The sequence below is a fragment of the Xenopus tropicalis genome, chromosome 6, assembly GCF_000004195.4.
Source record: "Xenopus tropicalis strain Nigerian chromosome 6, UCB_Xtro_10.0, whole genome shotgun sequence".
NCBI classification, from domain to species: Eukaryota; Metazoa; Chordata; class Amphibia; order Anura; family Pipidae; genus Xenopus; species Xenopus tropicalis.
In genome coordinates this window covers 86931814-86937813 of record NC_030682.2, presented here as the reverse complement: position 1 = coordinate 86937813, position 6000 = coordinate 86931814, and positions in this window count along the sequence as shown.

Sequence of the window (6000 nt, the reverse complement as noted above, 5' to 3'; positions counted from 1 at the left end):
ATCAATTCTGTGAGGAGGACTTTAGCTTAATGAAATTTAGCCAGGGTCCCCAGATCCTCCAGTATTGCGCACTTGTTTTATGTAGAACGTGGATGATTTCTTCCATTTTTCTTATATCTTCTGCTAGGTTAACCCATTCATTATAGGATGGGGGGGTTGCTGACTCCCATTTACGGGGGATTAACGTTTTTGCTGCATGGAGTAAATGTAAGGTGAGTAGGTCTTTTTACTTGGGATGATGTTCAAAAGGACCGTTGAGACCTCTGTTTCTTTGATCAAAATCTGAATAATATTAGATATGTCTGGAATGATTCTAGCCCAAAATTGTCTCAGGTTTGGGCAGGTATACCAAATATGTCAAAGGGTTTCATTTTTTAGACAGACATACCTGATTCCACAGATTGAAAGGAAACCATGATACTTTGATTAACCATTTCCAACCCCCTCTTTATCCTACAGGCCTCTGGTTTCCATAGTTGGTGGTACACAGATTCTCTGGAAAATGAAGTCCCAGGATCTACCACAATAGAACAAAGTGAGGGAACATTTGCATTACATTATTTGTATAAGGAGTGTGGAGAACTGGTCCATGTGAACAGAGATAGACTATCATGGTTTTCTTTTTCACCTGGAGTCAGGAATGTCTGTGTGAAAAAAATACATTTATATTTATTTGGGAAGCTCATATAGTGTTTATGCACCTTTTCTACTTAAGCACAGGGACACACCAATGTGTGTGTGGTATTCCTAGAATGCAGGCCAGTGTTGTGTGACATCAGCAAGACTGCAGTCCAGGATTAGCATGGCATTTAGCAATACAAAAAAGGGTGCTCATTAAAAAGTGGTAGCCAACCACAAACATCCATATTGAGAAGTTCCATGTAGAAGTTTAGGGCACACTAGATTTAATAAAAATCTAACTTTCACTCATGACTGATGTTTTAGAGTCAGCAGTCCTTGTCAATGAAATACAAAATGGCAGCCTTAAAAAGACCCCAAATTCCACCCCTTCCTATCCAATACCTTCTTAATCTATCAATTAGACAAAAAAGAAGACAATGGAAATGAAATGTACTATATAAATATATATACACATAATTCTCACACATAATTCACATAACAATTCTCTTTGGAGAATATGCAAATTCTCATCTCATTTAAAGAACATGACCTATAATCACAATGAATTATTCCAAATCTGGTGCTGCAATTTGATGCAGTGCACTAAGGGTGCTCACAAGCCTTTAGTTTTTCTTCACAATAGTAAACAAAGGTAGCTTTTATATGGGACCTATGTTTACCAAAATGAATGACACATAATATAAGGAACATGTTCATTTTATAAAATAAATATTGTTATCAGTTCTAAATCCACAAGGAAATGTTAAATATGGACAAAGATCCATAAAGGTTTGTTTAATCCACTATATAAGCTGTAGCGGTGACTAAATCCATTTATATCCTTTATGTCAATTGTTTGTTTACCTACCATTGTGCAACATACCAGTCACTTTTTGATACTGATTTGGCAATTTGATGCATGGAATCCATACTGCTATTTTTTAAGTTAGATAGAGTATCTCATCACTTTGATTTATTCTATGTTGTTTGTTGTTATTGTTATCATAACTACTATTCCTTACTACATTGTGATTCCTTTGTATGCTGTAATAATTGAAAAAAACATATCCATAATTGGAAATGTAATGTCCAAACAAAATATTGACCTGGAAAATATAGTCAGTTACTGATTTTGTCTAATTATTTATTTGCTTTAGTATCTTATAGCAGTCATGACGGTGACAGAGAGGATACTTTATAGGATACTGAATTTGCTAGTGATGTTTTAAATAGACAGTGTAATTTATATTGCATATGTCAAGTTGCTAACAATGTCACATTCTTTCCTGAGATCATTCTGCAAAGACAAATAACCTTGGTTCCTTCCTGTGCCCTGTGCACCTTCACTAACATCCCATCACTGCTTGTGCTTTTCTCTTGACAGCAGGTCACAGGAAGGCGCAATCTCCTTTAGACCAGCAGCCTTACTCCTTAACACTCAAATAGAATAGTTTTCCCCCCCTGCTCCTTTGACTTTTTGCGGTATCCATGAACACACACAAAAGAAAGAAAACATCCTAGCATCCTGCTTAACAGACAGCTTGAAAAGTCAGCTGAACAGCCTCTGTATCAAGAAGATGTTGCTTTTATTGTATTTGTTTTTAAGAACATAGTTTTGCCAAACAACAGGGGGTCTTTACGTTCTTATGTGTCTTCCTTAAATACATTTCCTTAGCACTTGAATGGAAAAAAATGAGACAGTCTAGGCATCAGACTTTTATCTCACTTCCTTTGTCTCCATTCCCCTTCCCAAGCCTTTTAGTGCCATCACAGAGGTAAGTAATGCCTTTTAGATTAAATCATATGATAGCTCTACTACTAATAAAAGTACTGAATCCTTTTCTGCACGGGAACAGAAAGGCCACGGAAATAATGATTTCTGAATTAAATACAATTCTATGTTACCCACTACAAACAATAAAATCTATATTTAGTTTAACCTAATCTTTACAATGATATTTGCACCAAATTTTATTAATAAAAATATAAAGGGTCTACCTAGAGTTCATTCCCTGTATTACAGGTACCTGTTATCCTCAGGACCTTGAGTTTTCCAGATAAGGGGTCTTTACCCTAATAGGGACCTCCATAACTTAAGAGTCTACTAAAAAATCATTTAACCATTAAATAAACCCAATAGGATTCTTTTGCTTCCAAAAATGATTAATTATATCTTAGTTGGGATCAAGTACAAGGTACTGTTTTATTATTACATGGAAAAAAGGAATCATTAAAAAAAAATTAATTACTTGTATTTAATACAGTTTATGGAGACCTTCCTGAAATTCTAAACTAACAGGATTCCAGGATACCTGTACTTGGGATGTTCAAGCTCCCAAATCACCCATCCACCTTTGAACTAGTGTTAGAGCAACATTCTAATATTATTTAAACCAACTAGAGTTCCTAATCTTGGAACAGTATATTTGTTAAAACACACACACACAATGAAAAAAGCTGATACATTTAATGGCAAACTAAAAAAAATAAATACAGTGTAAGCTTCCTTGATGCTGTGATAGCTTATCCGGGTAATACTTGAACCTACATTGTTTAGGCTAGCATGGTAGATATACTTTTCAACACATTAGAATTAGATTACTTTCACTTTGTTTAAGATATCACTACAGTACAGTACAGTATGTGCTATTATTACAGCTCCTCACATAATGTGCGATGTTTAAATCAGAATTAACTTTTAAATAATGGACCGGGTTTATTTTAAAGAAAAAAACTGTTTATCGCCTGAGAACTCAACTGAAGTCTATAGGAAAACCTGAAGCTGAATTGGAAGATGTTTTCATCAAATTAAATCTGGGCCAGTGAACCATAGAAACACATCCAAATGGGATCAAACGTGAGACTAGTAGTTGCTAATTATATCTAGCTATAAATAGGGTCCCCATAGAAAGAAGTACCATTTTCTATACTTTAACTAACAAGTAACATCTACTAATCTCCATTTGACATAAGCTCTAATATTTACAGCTCCAGGTCACTAAATAGCCTTAAAGGAAATGTAACACCAAAAAAAATAGACCCAATGATTCACCAACCAATTAACAAATATTACCTTACCTCCAGGTGATAATGAATAAAATCTGCATCATTGTTCCCGCACAGATAAAAAAAATGAAATCACAAGTGAGTGAGATTAAAAAAGTAGTAATTCCTAAGGCTAAGGGAACTTAGCCTTCTCTCTGCTCCGGTGTGTTGCTCCACTGACGGCATTGACCTGAGCACAGCTACATGGATCAGATACTGGTGATAAAAATCGGAAACACATATATTTGAATGCTGATATCCACTTTATGTAGCTGCACACAGGCCGGCGCCATGTCTGTTAGTGGAGCCACACAGAGGAGCGGATAGGAGCAGATCCGCTTCAATACCAAACACAGGTAGAAAGAAGCGGACCTATGCCCTGTGTGCTCTAAGCCTAAGGCTAATAGTGCAGGGCCTTATATGGGCCTTATCTGCTCTTTTATTTTGATGAATTTTCACAAAGAAAACTCTCTGAAGGAGGATTGTCTGAGAGAAGAACATTTACCAATCAGCATGGTTATGAGATCAATGATTCTGATACAATATTCACCTCCATGCACCTCATGAGTATCTCCTGGAGCTTGTCCAGGCCAGCTGCAAATTCAGCCTCACAGGGGGAAATAGAAGGCTAGGCTCGATCAATCGATTATCACATAGTGGATGCAGCTCCTTCCTTCGCCTTATCGCCATAGTTCAATTAACATGAAGCCAAGTTTTAGCAGGTATTTTCTATTAAAGCATTTAAAATACTAAGTGGTTTGCAGGATAGGGCAATTATTGGGGCAGGGTAGAATAGCTTTTTTACTTAAAAAAATTTAGTGTTACTTTTCCTTTAAAATTTGAAGTATTAGTTAAATAAGAACAGTCAAGGCATTTTATAAAAAAGGGTTATAAAATCTAATGCCTTTCCTAAAACATCATCAGCAGGGTGAATGAACATAATATCCCGCCACACACAATAACTTCTCAACACTATAGTACCATAAATGTGTACTTTCCCCCTTGAATCACACCTGCTAGAGCAATATGAGAAATAATCTTTTGTTCAACTAGAAATTTCAGTGCTTTGTACTGAAATTAGCTACGACAGCAGTGATGTCCTCTTGCAAAAAAGTCTTATGTTTTATTATGTTTTATACCTATTGAATTCAGCAAATCACTTCCATCACCATGTGACTTTTTGTAAATAAAATGACTAAATAACATTTACATAAGACTTTATGTACCTTCATCTGTGACGACTATACTTGTCTATTTACACATGCCTCTTTTCATGTTTCAAAATAGAAATGTCATTTCTTTTAAGTAGTTTGGGCATAAAATAAACATACCGACAAAGAGAGGATTGTAGTGAAAACTCTAGCCACAAGACACATACGTAAAGATGACCAGGTGCTATTACATGAGAAAATATATATTTAAAAATTGGGTTTTTCGATTATTTGCAACTGAAATTTTTGTTTTACATAATAAGGGGAGTCTGAATGTTTATATGTATTGTTGCCTTGCAACACTGGTCTGTTGCTTAGTTCTAACCAGAGCAATATCTGTCTGGATTCTGTATGTTCTCCCCATGTTTCAGTGTGTTTTGTTAGGGTGCCTCAGGTTGCTCTCACATTCTCGCAGTTTAACTGATAAAAATTACACTACTTTTATTAGAGAGTCTTCCCAGCCAGTATAGAACAGGTTTTACCTCTGGTAATTTTGCTTCCTGTGATATGTGACTGGAAAATGTTGATTAAAGCACTCCTGCTACATATATTGGGGAGCAGACTTAGTGAATCCAAAGCCTTTGTTACCTCGTTGGTTGGTCCCCCCATGAATATGTAAAACAATAAAAGCGAACTCTCCCTTCTGCGCTATATGCCCTGTACAAGGAAAATAGTAATAATTAAACTAAATCAATAATAGCAAATTGTCTATTTTCCCCTGTGAGGCTGAATTTGCAGCTGGCCTGGACAAGCTCCAGGAGATACTCATGAGGTGCATGGAGGTGAATATTGTATCAGAATCATTGATCTCATAACCATGCTGATTGGTAAATGTGCTTCTCTCAGACAATCCTCCTTCAGAGAGTTTTCTTTGTGAAAATTCATCAAAATAAAAGAGCAGATAAGGCCTATATAAGGCCCTGCACCATTAACCTTAGGCTTAGAGCGCACAGGGCATAGGTCCGCTTCTTTCTACCTGTGTTTTGTATTGAAGCGGATCTGCTCCTATCCGCTCCTCTGTGTGGCTCCACTAACAGACATGGCGCCGGCCTGTGTGCAGCTACATAAAGTGGATATCAGCATTCAAATATATGTGTTTGCAACACACTGGAGCAGAGAGAAG